Here is a 25,509-nt window from a genome sequence, read left to right as displayed (position 1 = left end):
AGCTGACCTATATTTTATTCACTTGTTCAACAAATGTTAAAGGCCTACCACGTGACACTGTTCTGAACACTGGGAATACAGCAGTTAACAGGGTAGACTAGATCCGCAGTCTAATGGAGCTTTTGAGTGAGAGAGGCTGTGATAAAGAAATAAACAAGGTAATTTTAATACAGGTATTTCCCAGGAAAAAGATAAAACATGATGGCATATGAGCCAATAACTTACCTGATAAGAAGCAGGCACCCATCCACATGGAGGTCACCTCGTGGAACATCTGGATGGAGCCACAGCAAATGCATATGAGCCCAACGACGCCCTTCTCTTCTTCCTCCAAAATGCAGCAAGAATCAGGCTTATTAGCGTGGACAGCTAGAAATGAGAGAAACTGTTCCACATGCCTGTTCATCACAAAATTCATCGCACAAACAGGATTGAGTGTTACACTCTTCTCTTGTGATGAGACATGCAACAGGGAGAAGTCATCCTTTTGCAGGAAGGCTAATTTTGGGAAAATGTTTATGGATTGTTTTCTTGGAGAAGAGTGGGGAGAAATAGGTTCAGATATCCATAAGGATAGACTTCTCAGCCAGTAACCACCATTTCACAGGGAAGTCAGAAGGGTAACCACAGCCCAGCTCTCAACACACAAATTCAAACATCCCAATTCAGCATGTTTCTTCCACCCCAAACTTTTCATCCAACCAGAGGGGTTCCTTCTCAGTCCTTCCCCCTCCAATTTCCATCCCAGGTAGCTCTAGGCTTTCACATTCCAGGATATTTCCCCAGGCATCTATATCTCTTCTGTTTCTTACCAGAACAATTTATATCCACCCTATCCAACATCCTCTTAACTCCTAGGCTTACATCGAGACCTCAGCAAAAGAGACGGCCCCTTCAGATACTAAGGCCACCCATTAGAAGGCAATGACAAGGACTTCCCTGGTGGTCCAGTGGTTAAGACTCTGCTTCCACTGCAATGGCTGTGGGTCTGATCCCTGGTTGGGGAACTAGGATCCTGCATACCACGTGGTGTGGCCAAAAAAAAAAAAAAAAACACAGGCAGTGACAAGTTATAAATGAGACCAAGACCCCTTTAAAATTCTGTCTCCTATTGTGATTTGGCATTCTACCATTTTCAATAACAATTGTTTTGTGTTGTGTGTTGTATGTGTTGTTCAGGTTTTAGAAGCTACATAACCAGCATGTATTACAGTAACTTCATGGTACTGACAAGCGTCTGTACAAATTTCGTTAACTGAACTGGTTCTGAAGCTGATTCATTGTGGCTTTCCTTGACTGACCTTATAAATTACTTAATTTCAACATATAGTCTGTCTCACGGTGCTTCCTAATTTCTTAAGACAACTAGTCTGAAGATAAGATGGAAAAGAAGACCATATTTACAGTAGCATCTAAAAAGATAAAATACCTAGAAAAAGATGTTTTAAATGTGCAACTTCATGTGAGGAAAATTGTAAAGCCCTCCTGAAGAACCTAACAATAGACTTTGCAGGGGTTCAGAGCATACCACCCTAAAATATGCCACTCTGATGTAAGGATTATTCTGAACTAAAGGCAATTGAAAAGAAGCAGACACACACACACACACACACACACAAAACATTTCTGCCCTCCCTTCCTCTACCAAGAAAGGCAGGACAATTCTTTTTTTTTTTTTTTTTGCGGTACACGTGCCTCTCACTGTTGTGGCCTCTCCCGCTGCGGAGCACAGGCTCCGGACGCGCAGGCTCAGCGGCCATGGCTCACCGGCCCAGCCGCTCCGCGGCATGTGGGATCTTCCCAGACCAGGGCACAAACCCGTGTCCCCTGTATCGGCAGGCGGACTCTCAACCACTGCGCCTCTAGGGAACCCCAGGGCAGGACAATTCTTAATCAACAGAGACAACTTTAGACTCTTATCAGCCCAGAGAAATCTACATAACAAATCTTACTAACTAGTCCTCATCTTCCATTGGTTTCACACATGTATCTACCTTCCCACAGTTTACAAGCCCTTAAAAACCTAAACCCCTTATCCTTTGTCTTGTCACTTCTTAACAAATGTATTGTTCTTTTGCTAAGATACTATGTAAGCCCCAGTTCTAACCACCCCTTTGAGTTATTCATCACTGATGAGTACAGCATGTGTTAATAAAGCGTTTTTTCGGGCTTCCCTGGTGGCGCAGTGGTTGAGAGTCTGCCTGCTAATGCAGGGGACACGGGTTCGAGCCCTGGTCTGGGAGGATCCCACATGCCGCGGAGCAACTAGGCCCGTGAGCCACAACTACTGAGCCTGCGCGTCTGGAGCCTGTGCTCCACAACAAGAGAGGCCACGATAGTGAGAGGCCCGCGCACCACGATGAAAAGTGGCCCCTGCTTGCCACAACTAGAGAAAGCCCTCGCACAGAAACGAAGACCCAACACAGCAAAAATAAATAAATTAATTACTAAACTCCTACCCCCAACATCTTCTTAAAACTAATAATAATAATTGGAAGAAATCTTATAACTACATCAGCCACCTAGAAATTCAAGAACTTCCTCAAATATTAAAAATAAATAAATAAAAAATAAAGTGTTTTTTCTCTTGTTAGTCTTTTGTCGGTCTCATTGCAGGGCCCCAGCTGAAGAACCTGGCAGTTAGAGGGGAATAGTTTTTCCTCCCCTAGAACTTCAACGTATATAAAGACATATCTTAGATATCATGGATAGAAAGACTCAATAAGGAAGAGGCGCCAGTTCTCCCAAAGTTAACTTCTAAATATGGCATTATCTGCCCCAAATAACACCATAAAGTTCATGTGGAAAAATAAATTTAAATAGCTAGATAAACTAAAAGAAGAAAGAATGTGGGAGATTCAGTTTACCAGATATTAAAACTCACCACAGAGTCTTAATAACTACATGTCTGGTTGGTACATAAATAGACCCGTAGATTTGAAGAAAATTTTAAAAATAGACACACATTCAGTAATATAGTGTATGATAAAGATGACATCTATATCAATAGAAAAAAGATGGCTCTTTAGATTAATGGGACAACTTGTCCACCTAAAGAAAAGATAAAATAAAATTGGATCTATACCTCACATTATACATAGGGATAAACCTTCAATTATAGCAAGTATTTAAAAGTATAATGAAGTTTTTAAAAATCACAGAAGACAACGTAAGTGAATTCCTTGCTAACCTTGGAGTAGGGAAGTCCCTTATATGACTGAAAATTCATGTCATAAAATCAAAGACGATAAACTACATATGTATTTTAAAATCCATTAGCATGACAAATACACCATAAGCAAAGTAAATGACAAAATAGTAAGCTGGAAAAAAATTGCAAATCCTATAAATGACTAATACTGTTCTCCTGAATAGATAATGAACTCCTAAGGAGCTGCCAGGAATAAAGAAGATTAGGAAGAACCCAACAGAAAAACAGGCAAAGCACATGAACAGACATTTCACAGAAAAATATTCATAGCCAAATGGAATACAAATTAATATGAGAAATACAAATAAAAATGCCATTACTTTACCCTGAAGAGAAAAATGGCGCAGGCCCTGTGCAGGGGACTCTGGAACTACTTGCCAACATGACAGGTTCTGTGATCCTTAGACCTGGCAATCCCACGCCTAAGCATCTTTCTTACAGTTACATCTGCACACATAGTAAATGAAAACGTGCAAGGCTACTTATTGTGACGGAGTTTGGATAGGACCCAAATAAAACATGGCATATTTACAAAATCAATCCTATGCAGCTGTAAAAAAATAATGAGCAACTTTTCTGCACTGATGTACAGAGGCATTTGGGCTGTCCTGTTAAGCAGAGAAAACAGCATGCAAAACTCAATACGACGTGGGCTGCATTTTTGTGTAATAAAATGAGGAGGATGGGTAACAGTATATTCTATCTGCGTATGTAAAAAGACCTGTTGGAAAGGTAAATACGCCAACAAACCAAAAGTAGTACAAAGAGTGGGAAGTGAGAGAGGATAGGACAGATGGGAAGGGACAGATGTGAAGTGGACTTCTTTGTGTGTACCTTCTATATCATTTTGATTTTGAACAGTCTAAATGTATTAGCAACTTGGAAAAAAATAGAGTGTTATTTGAAACAAGAGGGTTTTTCATTGCAAATGAGACAGTTCTTTAGTTTCCATACTTTACAACATGACTTTTCAGCTGTTTTTTTCTTTATGGCAAGAGTCATGGTGGATAATTACACTTAATCTCAAAATATCCCCCTCCCTACACACTCACGCTGTATCCCCGCCAGTCTCTCCTCCTGCCCACCATGTCCCCACTCAATCGATGAGGGCCTTCACCTCCCAGCCTCTGACGCCAGCTGTGTTCACTCCTTCATCAGATTTGTGTTCAGTTTGCAGCAAGCTGAGTCCAAAGCATTAAAAGCCATCACTCCCATATATGTCCATGATATGATGAAAAAGAAAAGAAAGCTTCAGTGTAACCAAAATACATTGACAGTGACTTAGAATAAAATTGTGAAGTGAGGATTGTCCTTGATTCACTTCTCTCTCCCATTCTAAGGACCACCTGCCACACTGCGCTGTCTTCTTCCCTGGGATGCTCAGCTCCCACCTGGTACCCAGCGCCTTCCCGTGAAGAAGACCTCCAATGGGTTGAGCCCCACATAAGGTAGCTGTTATTTATCATGTACTCATTTATTCTTTCCCTACCTATTCCAGCTAGTGCTTTAGAAAGATGGTAGGATTACTTTCCACTTTTCTATGGAAATAGAACCTGAGGCCCAGAGAACTAAGTAAATTCCCATTATCCCAAGAACTTCAAGTAGCAAAATCAGGACTGGAATCTAGGTACATCTCATGCCTAAACTTGCCTCTCTTGCCTGACCTGTATACACACTATCCCTGTGTCTTCCTCATGGAGCAAGGAAGATTTCTCTCTCTCTCCCTCTGTCCTGTCCAATATTCCTAGGGAGCTATCGCTGTGGAAATCAATCTGATAAATTAAATGTGCTCTAATGATAAGGGCCAATAAGGGTTAATAATAGCCTGTCATACATAATAGCTAAGGTTTATTGAGCACTTACTGTGGGCTAGTCACTGAGCAAAACGCTTTATTTATGCAACATTATAATCTTTACTAGATTTTTAAGAAGTGGACATTACTATTACCTTCATTTTACAGATGAAGACATTTAGACTTAGAGGACAGGGACGTTCCCAGATTATTGTTAAGAAGTGGCAGAGCCTGGATGGGACCAGATAGGACACTTTGAAGCTGGGTGCTTGGCCATCGCACAGGTCTGCCTCTCTCGTTCATCCCTCCAAAGACACTTGTAACTGAAGGAAACAGTCTTGGCTGAAGCACAGATTTAATCGCAAGAAATAAATCTGAAATAGTGACCTCCTAATGTCCAGCTGGGAGATCCTTGATACATGAAGGAGCTTTCTTAAGGACTTTCCCAGCTCTTCCAAATATGCATACTTCCTCTGTAGGCCAGTCTTGGCTCCCCTGAAATCAACCCAAGTTGAGTTTTTATACTGAATCAAAATAAGACTATGTTTCTCCTTAGGTCTCAAGGGATTCGTGGTATATGCGTCCAAAGAAATCACATCCACAACTCAACAAGTTGCATCCCTACAACATCTGGCCAGTCGGCAGCTTCCAGGGCCAGTTACTCTAATTTTTCAGCCCCAAACCCTTTCTTCCAGCTCTAAGTGTATTCTCCCTTAGTCAGAGAGGGAAGGTGAAACGCATTCCCAGGCAAGCATTTTCTCAAGAATGTTCCGGGGAACTTTATGTCCATAAGATGCTTTGTCCCCTCCCCAAAGTGTGAGTTAAGCCGTTTGGGAACGATGGACCTGCACCATACATGCATTTTTTCTCACTGGAATTAAACTACACTTACCTCACACACAAAAAAAGGAAGGAGTGGTGGGAGAATCCTTTATATCCTCTATTTCTCTTCCTCCATTTCAACTAGACTTGGTCTCCACCATCAAAAGAATAGAGAGGGGCTTCCCTGGTGGCACAGTGGTTGAGAGTCCGCCTGCCGATGCAGGGGACGCGGGTTTGTGCCCGGGTCCGGGAGGATCCCGCATGCCATGGAGCGGCTGGGCTCGTGGGCCATGGCCGCTGGGCCTGCGCATCCAGGGCCTGTGCTCCGCAACAGGAGAGGCCACAACAGTGAGAGGCCCACATACTGCAAAAAAAAAAAAAAAAAAAAAAAAAAAAGAATAGAGAGAATAGAGAAACAAAGACATTAATTCTCTACTGTTGTGATTCCATAAGCCCAGCAATATTCCCTCCTTACAAGCAACTACTGTTATTTGAAGGGTCATTGTGACTGTATACTGTTTTTTGCCTTTTTCAAGTCTCTTTAGAACAAACCATTCTCCTGTATGGTTTTATTGTTTATGTATCACCTATATATAAACACATCAGCTACGGCTGCTTTCATGGTACAACAATAGAGTTGAGTAATTGGGACAGACACCATATGGCTCACAAAGCCAAAAATATTTACTATCTGGCCCTTCACCCAAAAAAGTTGACCAACCCCTGCTTTAGAACTTCACCCCCTGCAAGACATAACCCCACTCTAGTGGTTAAGGATTTTATGCTGGAGTCAAAGCAAGAATTCCAATGAGAATTCAGTGCCACAGCTTTGTTGGTCGTGCTCTTAGCCAAGTTTCTTAACTTCTTCTAAACGTCAGCTTCTTTATCTATAGAACAATATCTATAAGAACAGCACCGGCTCCTGGGCTTGTAAGGATTTTGTGAACTACCCACCACATGTAAACACAAACTATAGTACTTGACACGAAGCAAGTCCTCTAAAGGTATTGGCTATTATTATCAATATTATGGTTGATATGATTATTGATATTTTGGTTAAGATTTACAGGCCTGTGAGGATAATTAAGAATCTGAGAAGAATTTTAGGAATAGAAAATTTTTCTTTGTTTACCATTTCTCAGATTTCTATGACCAAGAGTGCCTTGTCAGAGACAGTGCCCGACCTTAAGGCATTAGTGCGAAGAGTCTGTCTTCCTTCAGGTCCTGCCTCTCCTCCCTTACATCTCTCACCTCTCACTCTTTTTCCTTCTGTGGTCTGGATCTACCTGTGAAGTGCTTAATGCTTCAAACCTCAGCGTTTCCTCACCCCTCATTTCCAGCAAACTGTACTTATCCTGCCACTCGATTCGCTGGGGATCCAGCTCTCAGCTAATTGAAAGCCAGCCAGTGTGATAGATGAGCTGGTCCTTGCTAACATATTAGTGTCTGAGGATGTTACCTCTTTGCATTCTAATGGGGCCTTTGGACATGTAATGCCTTGCCCAAAGCAATCATTCTAATCAATCTGGGAACTTCAGGCACTGGGACAGTCAGCTAAGGAAGAGACGTTAGGGCAAGGAACCATTTGGCACTCTTCCAATTCACAGTGTGTATCTGTTGTCTATAAATAAAATGAGTCTAGGATAATTGCCAAAGGAATACTTGGGCATTTGTTCTGGTTAGAGCAGCTAGGGAAGAGATCTGGAAACAAACACTCATCCTCACACAGATGCTAATGACACTTGACCAAGCCTCCCTGAACTGGATCACTAGCTTCATCGTTATCTCACCCATGCTTTTCTCCCCAGCATCATGTTCCATCCTGAGGTTGCAGGCCCTGGAAGGGAGCCAAGATCTGGGATGGGAAGAGGAGACAGCTTCCCTCTGCAGTCAACTCTTGGCGTTCTAGACATAAGAACACCTAATCCAAGCTGGGCTTTCTTCCGGGAATTTGATCTTTGGTGGTAATCCCAGGTATGGACGTTCCAGAGATGAGGAAACCAAAACTCGGAAAAATTAAGTATCTGCTCAAGTTTCAACAGGCAGTAAAGTGGTAAGTCTTGAATTCAAATTCAAATCTCTTAGACTCCAAAGCCCCTTCTCTGTCTACTACACACACTACCTCTTGAAAAAGACGGTTTTAGCCACCACTGAGAAGTAATGAGGCTCTTTCACCACCTCAAAAATAGAATTTAATAACATAGGCAGAATAAAAAAAAAGAAAAAAGAAAAACAAATAATAACATAGGCACTTCTTTAAAGTGGGCCATGCTCATCCAATTAATTCAACACTTTATTATAAAAATCTTACCCAGTTCTTATAGCACGCACTGCTCTAGAATGAGCAAAGAGAATGGACATGCCTGCCTGTCCTGCATCAGAATACTTTATAAGTTCATCTTTCCACATCTGTGCACCTATGCTAGATGGAGACCTCCTTTGCCCCTGGAGCTTCCAGACTCTGAAAGCGCAGCCTGGGCCATATTTTCTTTCCTTCTCTCCTATAGGTGAGCAAGTAAACTATTTCTGTTTACATAAAATTTCTCTTATGTGTCCTTGTTGGATGGGCCTGACCTAGGTTTTTAAAATAACATAGTCTGAAAGAGGGGGATGATAGATATCAAATGATATGGTACTTGTTTTCCATTGGCTAGATTTTAAAAAGTGATGTTTTAAAAATCTATTATTTATAATATGTAAGAAATTACATCCCTTGCCACTGTTTAAGCTTGTGATGACAAATTTCAGAATGTCAAGCTGAAAATATGCATGGCAGTAGTTAGTTTTTCAAGTAATTTTAAGGGATCAAAGTAAAGATGTTTGAAGATCAATACTGTACGAGGATGGATACCTATGTTAACCCCCAGGACTGGGCAAGGGAACGAGGAGGAGTAGTCAAGAGGATTGGCTGGAGGAGGTGGTGGGTAGGAAGTCTTGAAGGGCTAGGAGTAAGGGTGGTCACCACAGTGGAGAGGGGAAGAACTTTCTGGGGAGGGTGGGGGAGGGACCAGTATGTGCCAAGGCTCAAAGACAGGAGAGAGCCTGGCGTATCTGGATATGACTGACACGCAGTTTCAACATAGGCAAGTGGTAAAAAAATGAGACTCGGAAGGATGGTGGGGATTCACATAAGGAAAAAAAAACCTACCCTAGCAATACCTTTTTATGCACTTTCTTTGTCATGATTCTGGGCTCTGGGTAACGGTTGAAATGGACTTGAGTCCAATGAACCTGGCACTGAATCCCAGCTCCACTCCTCTTACCTGTGAGAAGTTGGACAAATGATCCTCTAGGTCTTTGCTTCAGTATTTGTAAAAAAGAAAATTAAGAGTACTTACTTCATAGAGCTGCTTTTAAAATTAAGTAAGATACACATGTAAAACATGCGGTACAATGATATATAATAAGCACTAATAAATATTGGCTATTATTTATATTATTATTTCTAAAACTGTACTTAAGTCTGGTCCAATCATTCCCCTGCTTAAAATCCTTGGGTTCTTTCCTTTTGCCTTCAGGATAAAAGTCCAAACTCTCTAAAGCTATCTGAAGCTTCCCCCTCCCTGTGTCTCAGTGGCAACACCTACGCAGGTCACTCCCCAGAACCGGAGTGAGAGAAGTAATAAAGTAATATCACCATGAGCAACTTAAGCTGTCACAGATAATGTGGAACTAAAGGACCTAGTGATGCCCTCTAGTCCAGGAAGTCAGGGAATCTATCCCCGCGTTCAGCTCTGTCCCCCACCATCACCCTGCTGTCCCAGCTCTGTCCCCACCACCTCTCTACTGTCCTAGCTCATGCTTCTACAGTGTGGTTAGTGCCTCAGGGTGTCAAATATCTGATGAACCTATATTAAAATGATGCAGAGAAGAGGCAACACACTCCAGTTCTCAAATGTCAAGCCTTTGTGGAGGAATGCTCAGTACAGTGAAATTGAGAGAGGGAAGTTAACCAGTGATTTTGAAATATGTGGTGGGAATTGCCCCAATCTAAATATCTTTTAGTTCCTTTTTATCACTTTTTTTCTATTTTATTTTACACTGTTTGAAAGAGAAGTTTCTCGGATGGGAGCGGGAGGCTTGGGAGGGGGGGCCATTATCATGGGCTGTATCCTAGCTTTCAGCGCTCCCTCCCCGATGTCTTGTCTCTGCTGGCAGGGAGGAGGTTAGCAGGTTTGTGTCACCAATGGCTAGAAGGCCTGGAAGCTAGCATTTGCAATGTCCTGACTCTGATCACAGCTCTGTATGTATTCCCTCAGGGGGCAGAACTCATTACTTCTGCCCAAAAAGCCTCATATCTCACCCATGACCCCTAGACTATGACACAAAAAAATGGAGAGATAGAAAACACATTTCAAATACATCTTATATAACTTATCTATCTGATTAACTGAGACAGGTAAGGGAAAAAGAGATATCTAGGAAAATTCCCATACCTCTAGCTTCCGTGACTAAGTGGATGGCTATACCATTCACTGAGATAGGAGTTACGAGTCAAGGGTTTTAACTTATAAACTTTAGGTCCCCGTGAGATGGTTAAATGGAGATGGTCAGTAGGCAGCTGGGTCTGTGGGTCTGAAGACCAACGTGAGATCAGGGCTGGAGGTATAGACAAGGTTGTAATTAAAGCTGCTGGCTACTAATGAGCCTGCCCAGGTAAAATAAACAATGCTAAGAAAAGAAGAACAAAGGCAGACCCCCTAGGAAATTGCATCATTTAAAGATAAGAAGCCACAAAACAACTGACAGAGGGTTAGAATGAAAACCAAAGAGAATGTTATCTGAGCAACTAATGGAAGAATTTTTTTTTTAAAAGAGGACATGGTTAACTGAGTTGCATGTAAAAGAGGTCACAGACAGGACTCACTCATTCATTCACTCATTCATTCAACAGATATTGAATGTCTAATCTGTGCCATAGATTGTTCTAGACGCTGGGCACAAAGGTAACTATGAAACCGTCTTGCTGGCAGGGAACTTAGTGTATTGAGTGAGACAGAAAAGAAAATAGACAATTACAACATCAAATATAATAAATAAGTGGGGGTGTCATGAGGTGACATGGATGCGTCAGGGCCTTAGGGACATCACTTTCAGTGGAGAGACAGAGACAGATACAAGTCTGTGCAGATGTGGCATTCAAGGGACTTGGTTCTCAGCAAACAAAGAGACCTAGGGTGATAACAGCAGATGCACAGAGTTGGGGAGAGGTGTTATTTTTGAAGATAGAAACAATTTGGGTTTATTCAAGAAAGGGAGATATTAGAGATCAGAAATAAAGAGGGATTCACTGGTCTGCAAGGTGTCTGGGGAGAGTGAGGAGGCCGAGAGAAGGGTTTTGTGGGGTGGGAAGGACTGGAGTCCAGAGTCAGGTGGACAAAGTAAATTTGTAGATAAGGAAAGCCTGTCTTTCATGGAGATAGCTATCAAGAAGAGGACGAGGGGGCTTCCCTGGTGGCGCAGTGGTTGAGAGTCCGCCTGCCGATGCAGGGGACGTGGGTACGTGCCCCGGTCCGGGAGGATCCCACGTGCCGCGGAGCGGCTGGGCCCGTGAGCCATGGCTGCTGAGCCTGGGTGTCCGGAGCCTGTGCTCCTCAACGGGAGAGGCCACAACAGTGAGAGGCCCGCCTACAGCAAAAAATAAATAAATAAATAAATAAATAAAGTAAAGAAAATAAATTTAAAAAAAAAAAGAAGAGGACAAATGGATGGAGGGATGCATGCAGGGATAGAAGTGCAGATAAACTTTGGAACCAGAATGACAGATTTTTAAGTACTAGAAATGATCAATTAGCAGAGAGGATTATTAATCTCATCTTTCCCTCCACATATATACAAACAAAATAGTAAGTAAAAGGATTTACTTGAGTGAGCAACCTCAAAGGCCTTTCAAAGAATCTGGTAGATTTTGCTGGAAATATTTTAATCATCAGCCTAATACATGGGAACTGGGTTTGTGGGGCTCTGCTGGGAAGTGCTCGAAGCCTGGGCCACAGTCCACAGAGGAGAGGGGAGTGCTTTCTGACATCAACAACCGTGAGGCACAAAGGTCACCGGGCCCTCGGAAGCAGTACATCCATTTCCTCCCCACAGTTTCCTCTGTAACACTACACTCAGCCTCTGCCCTGGCTGCTTCACTGAAACCTGTCTCTGAAGGTCACCAATGACATCTTTATTGCTAATTCAAATGGCCTTTTCTTCCACCTTTTTCTCATCATCCCCCAGAGTCTATTGTTTATCAAAGTCCTTTCAGTGACGGCTGCCACAGTTGACCTCTTTCGGAAACTCTCTCCGGCTTCCATGACACTGCACTACAGTGATTTCCCCCCCTCTGTGTGAGTAAAGGGTAATTCCTAGAGGATGGAAAAATAGAGTTGACAGTGTAATTCGGCGAAGGATGGATCTGTGTTAGTATTACAGACAAAGTTCTCACAATGGGCATCAGGCCCAGCAAAATCTGCTCTCCTATCCTGCGCACATCCACTCACCCACTCACCCCACCCCAGCCACCCTGTTCCTGCCGTTCCAGAAACACACCAGGCACAGCTCCCCTTCGCCACTACTCTCCCCAGGCTGTTCTTCCCTTTGGTGTCCTCCTGGCTAACTCCTTCACCTCCGTAACGTGTGATTACTACATTTGAGAATATTCAGTTCTGCTCTCAGAGATGGGAAAAACAGTGGGATGGATAAAACTCCTAAGATATGTTAAATACGCTAAGTAAATATCCTATGAGATATGCTAAAGCTAGACGTAATGAGTGAAATATATGATTTTCAAAGCATGGAATCATCAAGAGTGTTATTTCTATAAAGAAAGGGATGGAAGGACTAAGCAGTAGGTCCTGATCGTGCCACCTCCAGGCTGACAGCCGTGTTATCTCAAATTGACCACCCCCTGGGAATATGCATCATGGACCCCACTCTGACTCCACGTGTTTTCCGCCCAAGAGAACCAGGAAAAGCTTGTGGCTGTTCAACAGGCTTATTATATGAGCTACAGCTTTAGACCAAGAGTGCTTGGCCTTGAGTCTCTCTGATAGAGCAAGCGTGTGTTGGTCCCCAGGCATCTTCTCTCTGCTGAGCTTCTGGGTTAAGTTCAAGTCTGGTCCTATAACTTTACTATCAGTGAGAAGGCTGGTGTTTGTGTGTGTGTATGTGAGAGAGAGAGAGAGAGAGAATATATTAACGTTGCACAACTCGGGATTCATCTAGTGTGAGCCTTCTACCTGCTTATACAACATCCTAAGTATGTTAACCTATACCATCTCTTTCCTCTTGCTACTCTCCATGAGTTATGTGTTAGGTTGATTCAATAATCTGCATGATTTGAGTATCTTAATTTGGCCTGTGAGCCTTTCTGTTCCATAACAGAAGAGCTTGACTGGTACTTGGATGTTCCTACGGCATTAAGGTCATTTCCCACAGCAACCTCTTTCAAGTCTTTGTTTAAATGCCACCTTCTCAAAGCGGCCTACGCTGAACACTCTACTGAAAATTGCAATCCCCATTGCCAGCCCCCTAACTCCACTCTATTGGTTTTTTTCCTTAGCAGATATCGTTTTCAAACACATATAATTTACTTATGTTTTCTGTTCATTGCTTACTGTCTATCTCTGCCACTAGACTATAAATCCTCCTGCTCTTTGTCTGTTAGTGATAGTCGACATTCGTTAACACAGTGCCTGGAACATAGTGGAAATATCAGTTGCTGGGTTGAGGTGTCACAGACTAGGCACAAGTAGAAGAGGTAGCAGCAGTGCTGGGGTACACAGGTTGGTGCTCACAGTTTACAAAGATGTGAAAGTCCACATCAACTCCAGCACTGAACAGCAGCAACGGTGGAAGGTTTATAGTGCACAGCTCCTGGAGAAAGCTACACAACTAGGGGTGATCACAGTGGGGAAGACAAGAAGGAAAGGACACTTTAAGAATAGTCCTTGGATATATGGAAGGACGTCGAATGGAGGATTAGCTCTTGTCTCCCATTTCTAGTGGACTGTTAGAAGAAAAAGTCAATTTTCATTGGTTTTATCAGATTAAATTTTGAGAACACCCTTTTCTAAATTTAGGTGCAAATTCCACTGCTGAGAGGGGCTAAGCAGATAATTAAGTGAAGCAAGAGGAGGGTAATAGATTAGGGCGTGGTGTGGGTTTTGCTGAACTGGAGAGCCCAGAGCCCATTAAAGACAGCGACCCCTCCTTGGCTTCAGCACAGGGTTGAGATACAGGAATGTAGACTCAAAGTCACCACATTCAAGAATGTTAGAAATCCAGCTTTTCCCAAATTTCTCAATTTTCAGAACTCTGAACTGAACCAAAGTTATTATTTTGGCCTGCCAGTTTATTATTTCTGGATTACATTCAAGGCCCTGTGTCATTTGTTGCCAGCCACCCTTTCCAACCTGTATTACCTCTCCTTCTCAGCACAGATCTTCCATTCCATTTAGCCATTTGTACCCTATGCTCTCAACACCCTTACACAGTTTTACCGCTTCTCAGAAGATTGCCCTTTTATAGAATGGAACCTGCACTTGCCCATCTTTCTAATCTACGTCTCTAATCTTCTATTCTTTAAGGACACACAGATCAAGACCCATCACACTCTATTGCTCAGATCACTCTAGTCTATAGCAATGTGTCCTGTAATTTTTTTGGAATAGATATGACATTAGACGTTATGACATTAGACACCTTTCCCGTGTACATGCATTGTTCCCCTAACCAGACTGTAATCTCCTCAAGGGTTAGTGTTTGGGACTAGAGCATACACAGTCCTTGGTGTTAGGAAGACTGGCCCTTGTCACCTACCATGAATGTGGCATTGGGCTAGTGACTGAACTTTTCTCAACCTCGGTTTCTTCACCTATAAAATGCAAATAATATTTCCTCATAGAGAGCTTGCAAAGTTGAAAGGAGATGAATAGAAGACGCATCTTCACAGTGGACAGAAAAAGTGTCTGGCACATAGTGAGGGTCCGACCAGCATTAATTGTTTTCATTTCTATAAAAATTCTTTTACTGTTTTGTATGCCCTACAGTGCCTGGCATAAGTCTTTGCTCAACAAAACATTCATAATAAATATTTGTTGATTTGTTTCATATAGAGAACATTACTCTGACTCTAACAAAGGCATTTATGTCCAATTTCATACTTGGAAAACACATTTGAAAAACACATGTTTCTCTGTGGACTCAATATGAGTTTCGCCCATGAACAGGACAGCAAGATAAACAAAACTTTCAGGATTTTCTTCGGTTAGTTAGAGTTTATCTAAAGCAGTGGTACTCAAATGGGGAGGTGGAGATAAGTTGGTTCCCTCGGAGACCCTTGGCAACGTCTGGAGACAATTTGGGTGTCACAGCTTGGGGTGGAGGTGTTCCAGGCATTTGGTGGTATGTGCCAAAGATGCTGCTAAATATCGTACCATGGGAAGGACAGCCCTTCACCACCACCACCCCCCCACGAGAAAAAGAATTGTCTGGCCCCAAATGTCAAGGTTAAAAAATGCCAAGGTTAAAAAAACTCAAGATGAAGCAATCACCATTCTTAAGATCTCTCCCTTTCTTGAACTTTCTGCTATTCCAAATTCATGAGACAGGGGACAGAGCAAGTAGCCAGAAGAGATCAACGACAGTAGGTCAAGTAAGTGGTGGGTGGTCCATGGAGACTCAAAGAGCCAATGCTGAAAGAATTCTGCTCAGCTCAGGGGCTTCCAGGACCACTGAACAGGTGGCACCCTTTCTATTTCCAACACATCAAGGCATTGCTGCCAGTGTGTGTCTAATTATTCTCTTCTTGAATAATGTATCCTATTTCCCCACACAATTAAACATGGAAACCAACGTGTAAGACCTCTATGAAGGGTACTAGATAAAATAAGTCTTGAATCCAAGCTGATCTTTATGCTAACGTAAGACTGACTTAACTGGACCAGAAGAACACTTTGTAAATGTAAATTCATTCTCATAGTTTCCCAGAGACACAACTGCTTTTATAAGAAGGTCAAATGTCTATCTTATACTCACACATCGAGGCTGTGAGTAAATGTGGTTATAACACTGGTTTCCTCTCTCGGAAATTTCCTACATCGGTGGCTTGGTTCTTTTCTTTCGTTAAATGTAATCTAGCTGAATGTTTGTGAAATGTTTTTTCTCCGTTCTTTTACTTTGCTTTTTCATTGCCACCTCTCCCTCCTGCACCCCACTTTCTTTTCTTTTTACCTCTGTTACTTCCTTCCATATTTCTTTCTTCCTTTCTTTCCAGCTATAGGAACAAGAAGAAAAGTTCTCAGTTATGGTTTCCTTTCGAAGTCCTCTTTCTATGCGAGCTCTAGAAAGTCACCTACTTTTAAAAATTAACTTCGTGCTGCCATCTTGTGGTGAATTGAGATATTCAGCCAGTCAAATGCGGAGTTCTGAATTACTGAAATACCTGAAAATGCACAACCCTAGTTAACTAAGAATCAATGTCATCTCACCTTATGATTTAAGATCCAGGGCCCAAAGCTAAGGCCCCCTCAAGCCCTACGATCCTCCCTCCTCCCAGAACCTGTGATTTCTCCCAGGAAAGGAGGCAAACATTGTTACCAAATTGAGTCTTGAAAACCCTTGAGTATAGAAGAAGAAACCCTTTACATAGGCCTGTAGCACCTTTTAGCACTTCAGAAGGAACTTCTCAGGTTTTGAGCATTCAGATTTCTTTTGTCTCAAGTCATCCATGTAGATTCAAGATCTACAATGTTGACATAGGGGAATTGCCTAAAGTCATAACATTGATGTTAACCTAGATAAGTAACCAAAAGTCAAATACTTTGGGACAGGCAGAAAATAACACAAAAAAGTTAGGGAGAGATTTTTAAAGGTCAAAATAGAATTTGTTCAATGAAACAGTACAAATGTCTGTTGCCTTGTTGTAGCAATAGACAAAGTTGCTACACAAAATACAAAGTTGATATTTAATGAAAGCTCTAAAGAGTCTGGGTCCCTCAGGTGATGCTAGGACCTCAAACTGAGCAGATCCAGAATGAAATTCACTCATCTCTTTCCCCAGCCTTCCCACACCCATCTCACACACACACACACACACACACACACGCACGCACATGGTCTCCATACTACAGCCATACTGTATCTCTTTAAAATTCTTATCTGATCATATAATTATCCTTAATGTCCTTCATTCGTCCCCCGTGTCCTCAGATTAAAGTCTGAAATCCCCAATGCAGGTCTGATTCCCTGTCCACTTCCCCAGTCCCCTGTGTTCCATCTGTATTTACCTTCTTCTGATTCAAGCACTGTGCGTTCTCTCACTAGGTGGGTTTCCCTGTCTACATGCACCTGTACTTCTCCTTTTGTAACAAACCTCTTGCTGATAATTCATTTTTTCATCTCTATTGTTCCTGTTACAGGAGGGTAGGGGCTCTGGTGCATTTTCCTTGCTACATAGTGAATGCTCAGAAATATTGATTTAACCTGCCTCTGAACATGCTTCTCAGCAACAGATAAGATAGGATTTTAGAGTGAGGAAGACTATAGGGCCCCTGCCATGGTTTCCAGATAAGAAACAGGCCCGGCCAGCCAGGGTGACCCTCTGGCTTGTCTTAAGGCAGCCCTGGAATCAGAATCCCGTTAATCTGACAAACAATTCCAAGGATTCTCTGGGAAGAGAGATGGAGAGACGGATGCTCCCTTTGGCATAAACATCGGATGCGATAAGGGTTTGGGGGATGAGTGTGAGTCTGGTCGCTGATGCTTCCCTTAGTGAAAGCATCTGCTTTCACCCTGTGCTTTGGGAGTTTACCCTGAGTTCTGTGGTTCTCTTTGTTCAGAAGCTTTAAATGTCCAACTCTATGACTTTGTGGTTTGGGGAAGGCCATTCAGAGTGATCTTGGTGTTCTCTGAAGAAAGGAAAAGGGAAAGAAAACTAACCTTTATGTTTCCAGCTTTTATGCCCACTCTATAAATCATCTGTTACTCTCCCTAATTCAAAATGAGGAAGTTTAGGTTCAGAGAAGTTAAGCAAGGGGGCCTGTGGGGAAATGAGCTCTGATGACTGAGGTCCTCAGCAGTGCCAATCTCCATCTCCAGGGAGGGGGTGCGTCAGCCCTCAGAGTTGGAAGGAGGGGCTCTTAGGAGATACTGGGGAGGCGGAAGACATTCCTATTGTTGATGGGGAATTCAGCCTTGGGAACTAGCTAAAGGCAGAAGTTTCCGCCCCCCAGCTGTGATATTGTGATTTTATTATATAATAAGAAATATATATTTGGGCTTTGTCCTGGTTCCTGACACAGAGCTCCTGAAACCCCCGTAAATTCCTCAGTGATAGACAATCAGGAGCAGCTTTTGTTCTAATGGGGCGACTCTGGTTGGGCTCCTGGATGGGGCTGGTCACCAGAAAGACCAAATCATTATTAGATGCTCGGAACTTTCAGCCTCATTCCCCCAACCCCCACCACTCTAGAGAGAGGAGAGGGGCTGGAAATGGACTTCAGGATCCATCATGCCTACGTGATGAAGCCTCCATAAAGTCCCAATAGTGGGGGGTTCAGAGAACTTCCAGGTGGGTGAACACATCCCTGTACCAGGCTGGTGATGCGTCCTAACTCCACAGGGACGAAGCTCCTGTATCCAGGAGCCTTCCAGAACTCACCCTGGGTATCTCTTTATCAGGCTGTTCATCTGTATCCTTTACTAAACTAGTAAACATAAGTGTTTCTCTGAGTGCTCTGAGCTGCTCTAGCAAATAATCGAATCCAAGGGGGAGAAGATCATGTATGTAGCCACGTCTGACAGGGGTTGTAGGTAAACTGGGGACCTTCTTTCTACTTGCATTTGGCATCTGATGTAGGAGAGGGGCAGGCTCTCGGGACTGCGCCCTTACCCTGTGGGATCTGATGCTGACTCCAGGTAGATAGTGTCAGAATTGAGTTACGTTGTAGGACACCCACCCGGTGTCACAGAAAATCACTCAGTGTGGGAAAACCCCACAAACATTTGGTGAAGAAAAGTGTCAGAAGTGCTGTGAGCATGGTAGTCATGTGAGAGTAAAGGAGAGACGCAGGAGGGAAGACTTGATGGTTTTCTAAGTCACTCTCCCAGACCAGAGCCCACACCATACATTGAACCATAGTTATACCAACTGTGTTGGGATTCTAGAAATTCTGTATTATGCCAATTTTAGTTATCTGTGATCTATTTGTTGTCTTATATATTGGTGATATGCAATAAATCTTTTAAAATGCAAAGGGCCTGGGGACTTATCTTCAGAGATGAGTAGGGAGGGAGGGGGCAGGGGAGGGGGTAGCGGGCCCGGCCCTCAGGGGACAGGAAGGGTCCCGGAAAGCAGGCTGAGTCACCGCAGCCTGCAGTAAAGGAAGAACAAATCAAAAGACCCCAGAGGTGTGTGCTTGACAAGAGGCCATAAGCTGACTAAGAAGTAGAGAACCGGACAAAGTCCTCTGACAGGTTCAGGGCTGGAGAGGGAGGAACCGGGCCTCACACCTGGGTGGGAACAACTAATCAGCCAGTTGAAACCTGTTTCCCATAAAGGGGGGGACTGGTGCTTCCGGGCTGGCTCTGTGAATGGTGTGTACTGACTGTAAAGGGTGAGGGCCGGGCTCATAGAGAGCGTGCTTGTTTCAAGACCCCAGGGACAGTGACATCTGAGAAAGTTATAGCCACCTGTCACTGGCTCTCGGTGGATTAGTGATTACCAGCCTGGGCAACTAGTTCAAAGGTGAGTCACAGCAACAGCACTAGACTTTATTTCAGAGATTAGTCTTGCGCTCTTTGTGTGTTTATTGCACCATACACTGTACCTTTAAAGGAAATGACTGCTGAGGCCCTCCAGTCCCAACGGGCAGGAAAGAGTGAGGACTGGGTCCCACAGCCCTCTGCCTGTGTCTGTAGATAAACTCCGCTGCGTCCACCCTCCATGCCCACACCACTTCTGCTCTTCCTTACACTTGCCTGGCCAAACCCCATCCTGGTTAAGTCCAACCCTCTATCACTCTATGCCTGAAACCCTACCACTGCGCATGGCTGGAAAACCCACCCAACCATGGCAGCTGGTCTTATTTTAAACTGATGGCAGCAAATGTCTAAGATTCTCCTAGGCCCATAGTAGCCCCAGCAGTCCTGCCATACTTCCCCAGGCAGCTCATTCCTGTGACCTTGTAGATGACCGTCATGCACCTCCTCCTCTCCAACTGCCCATCACACCCCCCCGCTTCCTGACTCTCAGCTAAACATTTTCTTCCCACTTCGTGATGAAAGTTGAAGCAACCAGAAGAAAAATTCTATCCCCTGCCACCTCCATGTTCACCCACCTGCCCCACCTGCCTCTGTAAAAATAATTTGCCTTCCCTCCTGTAACTCTGGCTAAACAGCCCATGATCTAATCTAAGACTGATTTGTACACTGTGTCCCATCCCTTTTCATCTACTCAAAGACACCATTATCCCCTTGATCTCATGCATCATTCATTGCCCTCCTCTACTGGACCAGTCTCATGCTGTAATAGCTCCCATGTTACACACCACATCTTTTGAAATCCACTTTCCTCTATAGCTATTTTCCTATTTGTCCTCTTTCTTTTTCTTTCTTTTTTTTTTTTTTTTTTTTTGCTGTACGCAGGCCTCTCACTGTTGTGGCCTCTCCCGTTGCGGAGCACAGACTCCGGACGCGCAGGCTCAGCGGCCATGGCTCACGGGCCCAGCCGCTCCGCTGCATATGGGATCTTCCCGGACCGGGGCACGAACCCGTGTCCCCTGCATCGGCAGGTGGACTCTCAACCACTGCACCACCAGGGAAGCCCTGTCCTCTTTCTTTTATAGCAAAATGCCTTAAAGAGTTTTTAATCCTTTGTGATCTCCACTTCCTCTCTTCCCATGCTCTCTGGAACCCACTCCAACTGGGCTTCTGCCTGACATTCCGCTGCAACGGTTCTGGTCAAAGTCAGCAACCTGCATGTGGTCATGCTCAATGGTCACTCCACACTCTTTTTGTCTGGTCCATCAGCAGTATCTGTTGTTCCTCTCTGCCTTCCTGAAACACTAACTTCATTGGGCTTGTAGGGCGTGACTTCCTCGTGGTTTTCCTCTGAATCCATTGGCCTCTTGTAAACATCCATGAACTTCACCCTCACCTGATCTCTGGATGTTGGAGGGCCCCAGGGTACAGTCCTCTGACCTTTTTGATGCTCAAACTACATTCCCCTCCTAAGTGAACTTAGTTTCCAATGTCACTACAGGCCAGCAACTCCCATAACGACATCTCTAACCAGACCTCTCCCCTGAATTCTAGGATCCTGAACCTATCTGCTGGCCATCTGTGGTAACCCGTAGATCACAGTGGTTCAGCATTTGGCCTCCAGAATCTACTTGTGATGGAAGCATAGCTCTTCTACTTAGCAGATGCATGTGCAGAAAAGTATTGACATATCAAGTGTGACTGCTGGTCTTAAAAAGGCCTCCTTGCAAGGTTGGTCTTTGGTTGGCATCCGGGAACTTGGTTTTCAAGAGCATTCACTCCACTTCCCAAATTGGTAAGAGTAACTCCCTGTGTCTGAACTGGGCAAACAATACGATTCATGCTGAAAACCTGCTTTGCCTTCTGGGAGTCTGGAATTTTGATACATGCTGGGCAGAGGTTGCCTGCGTGGCCAGCCTCCAATAAAAACCCCAGGCATTGAGTCACTAATAAGCTTCCCTGGGAGTCACTTTGCACATGTGTTGTCGCCACTTATTTCTGGGGAAATTAAGTGCATCCTGGGTGACTGTACCGGGAGAGGACTCTTGGAAGCTTGTGCCTGGTTTCCCCTCAACTTTGTCCCATGTGCCTTTTCCCTTTGCTCATTTTGCTTGGTATCTTTTCGCTGTAATAAATCACAACCATGAGGAGGACTGCATGCTGAGTCCTGTAAGTCGTCCTAGCAAATCACTCAACCTGGGGGAGTTGAGTGATCCTCAGGGATGCACGACACACATGTGTCTCTGAACAAGTCACTTCATCTTTCTGTCCTTTGCTTTCCTCATCTGTAGAGTGGGAATAATAATGGCATCCAACTCATAGGGCTGTTGTGAGGATTAAATGGGTTAAGAAATGTGAAAAACTTAGAACAGTGCCTGGCTCATGGTAAACACCCAATAAATATTATGTTATCTCAAACATAAGTGTCTAAGAATGTACGGTAAATGTTATGTTATCTCAAACATAAGTGTCTAAGAATGTACAGTTAGATAATAAAGGAGTCAGGGTAAGAACCTGAATATCCCTGAGTTTTTGGTTTTACTGTGAACATTATACTCTTGTCATGTCTCAAACATTTAAGTTACTTGGGACTCTATATTTAAATACCTGTCTGGAATAATTCAATTCTGTAAGCCATGTATTAGTTTACCTATAGAGAAAAAGTGTTTAGAAGTTCATCAGTCAGTTTGCTTCCTTGAATAGTCACATAAACACATATGACAAATTCAATCTGTTAGAATATAATTGCAAGACACTTGACTAAGATTTATTGAACATTTTTATCCTGGAGGGCCTCGTGCTATGGACAAAGCTCAGAGACAGCTGTTTAAAAGGTTACACGTTCACAACAGAACCTTCAGTTTCTCTCACTAAGCATTGTGAAGCTTCTCTGCAGAGCTCTATAAAGGTACAGTGTTGCTAAGAAACATCATTTAGTATTTCAGACAGTGACCATCACTGACCTTGCCACTTAGCAATGGGAGCAACAGAGGGGCTGTCCATCACACACCACACAGCTTCCTCCAGACTGCAGGAAATTCTAGACAGGACTTTGAGCTCATTTCACACACCCACATACCCCCCAGCACACACAAAGCAAGGCAGTGAGGCTCCTGATGAAGTGTGCACTTGGCACTCCTCACATTATCTCTCCCAGGTCTTTCTCCAGGGCTCTCTCACCTTCTCAGCCAGGACCAGGCATGTCACAATCTACGTGGCCCCTCAGCTCACTTCTCTGAGACTGTTCACTCTGTGACTCCTCTCTCCTTGACACCCTTCTGTGATTGGGGAACCTACCAGTACAGCCCAACCAGACTCAAAAAGGGAATTCACCAGGGAAGCCCTGTGAATATGGTTATTTGTTCATGCCTCTAAAATAAGGATCCCAGCCTATGACACTGTAAGACAGGTGGCTTGGTGCAGGGAACCTGGGCTCTGAAATCAGCATGCCAGAGCCCTTCAGTTCTGATTGCGGTCCGTAGGGGATGCCTGTGAGGTGAGGAGAGGAGGGTAGGCACCAACCAACCAGTGGACCACCTGTTTACAGAACAGGACAGTGATCTTGAGAAGCAAGACGCCACTGAGGTTTGAGTTTAGAATACAGTGTTTTGAGTCATGAATCAAAGACAGCTTCACCTGGTCCTAGCAGATCCTGTTTCTTGTCCTCCCCCATCTCTTCTCCGCATAAGAAGATGATCCTTTAATGATCCTTTAAAAACGTTAAGTCCCAACGTGTCACATCTGTGTTCAAAGACTTGCAGTGGCTCCCCTATTACTCTGAGTAAAAGCCAAAGGCTTTGGGTGGCCTATAGCCCCTGCATGACCTGTCCCCACTATACTCTCCGACCTCATCTCCTCTTGTTCACTCTGCTGCAGCCCGTGCTGTTCCTCAAACACACCAGGCACGTTCCTGCCTCTGTTTTCGTTCCGGCTGCTCACTCCTCCAGAGTCTCCTTCCTCAAAACAAACATAGAGGCTCCCTCACCTCTTAAGATCTGTGCTCAGGCCCTGACACCTCTGATTCGCTTCCTCCTACTTTATTTTTCTGCACAGCACTTGTCACCATCAGACATACTATATACTTGATTATTTGCTTATGGTCACTCTTCTCCACTAGAATGTCGGACCTAGATGGGGAGGGACTTGAGCTGCTTTATTCATTGTTTAGTCCCCAGTACCTGGAACTCTGCAGGGTCCATGACGGTGCTCAGGAAATCTTTACTGTATGAATGAATAAATGAACGAGTGTTCAAACACTTACACAATTTAATTCCTGTGGCCAAGTGTCTTCTTAGTTGCAAATTGATTTCCAAGCATTGAATATCCAAAACAAGAGAAGAAACAAGTCAGTGAAAAGACTGGAGGAAAATAGACATTCCTTGAGAATGACTTTGCACACAGAATTTTAAATAGCTTTCAAAACGGAGCTGGTAACCGAGAATGATAAAGGATCCTGAAGTGACTGCAATGGGTCAGTTGCCAATCTAGGGAGATCCAGCTTTACGTAGGTAGCAGGTGCTGATGCCAGAAATTCTGAGTGTGCATTGTTTTCAGTGAAGGTAGTCTCTCCTGGAAAAATCCAGCTTACATTTTAGTTCAGGTCAAGGATTCACATAAGTAGCACAGATTTCAAATATATTCTCCCATTGTGCCCATATTTGTCAGATAAAGGACCCCAATTTTTGTTTCACAAATAAGCTGGTCATAATTGCAACGTGAACATGACTTTGAGGATAGGTTTTGTCGGGACTTGATGTTGTACATTCTATGGGTTTTGACAAGTGTATAATGACATGTATCCATCATTATGGTATCAATAGAGTAACTTTACTGCCCTAAAAGTCCCCTGTGCTCTGCCTGTTCATCCCTCTGCTCATCCCTCCCTTCCTCACACTTTGGGGGACTATTTTTTAAATTTTTTTTTTCTTTACTGTTCCCTTAGTTTTGTTATTTACAGGATGTCATACAGTTGGAATCATACAGCATGTAGCCCTTTCAGATTGGCTTCTTTCACTTAGTAATATACAATTAAGGTTCCTCCATATCTTTTCATGGCTTGATAGCTCATTTCTTTTTAGCACTGAAGAATGGTCCATTGCTTGATATACCACAGTTTATTTATTCATTCACCAATTGAAGGACATCTTGGTTGCTTCCAAATTTTGGCAATCATGAACAAAGTGGCTATAGACACCAGGTGCAGGTTTTTTTGTGGACATAAACTTTCAAATCATTTGGGTAAATACTAAGATGTGCCATTGCTCAGTTGTACGGAATGTCCTTCTTTTTAAAGAAAAAAAAAATTGTTGCCCCCCATCTTCCCAGGGCTGGGCATTTATCATTGAATTTAGATACATCTTCAAACTAACATATATATAATTACATTAGGGAGGAGTGAGAAATATTTCTCATTTTAAATATTTCTCCAGTTTAGACTTCTAGTAAAAATTATAGTTAATATAATAATAATTCTTATAAATATCCTTATTGACAGTCTTTTCTATAATAGCTCAATCACAAAATCTCAAATTATCACTACCAACTGAGCCTTCAGTACATCTTCTAGACTTGTATTTTAATGTTCACAGTGATTACCAAGGCAGTAACGATGCAAAGGTGACTTCTAGTCATCAAGAAAAGATTCCATTACACTTAATATACCATCAATTATATTTGATATGTCCTGATTCTTTGAAAATTGGTATACCATGCGTTTAACATGATAAATTTTTGTTAATTGGTATATTTAGTAAACCAAAATACTGATTTTTCTATCATATTGGAAATCATATTTAATATCTCTAATGCATAATAAAGTAGAAGATGATGACATTGTTATGTCATAGATAGTGGTGAGTCCCACTTTCTGTCAAGAAAGGAGGGTCAAGAATTTCCTAGAGACTGTCCCTGAACCACAATGGCAGAGTAGAAGGA

Source organism: Lagenorhynchus albirostris, chromosome 12 (assembly GCF_949774975.1).
Source record: "Lagenorhynchus albirostris chromosome 12, mLagAlb1.1, whole genome shotgun sequence".
NCBI lineage: Eukaryota > Metazoa > Chordata > Mammalia > Artiodactyla > Delphinidae > Lagenorhynchus > Lagenorhynchus albirostris.
The sequence above is the reverse complement of the archived record's forward strand: the minus strand, read 5'-3'. Positions refer to the sequence as shown.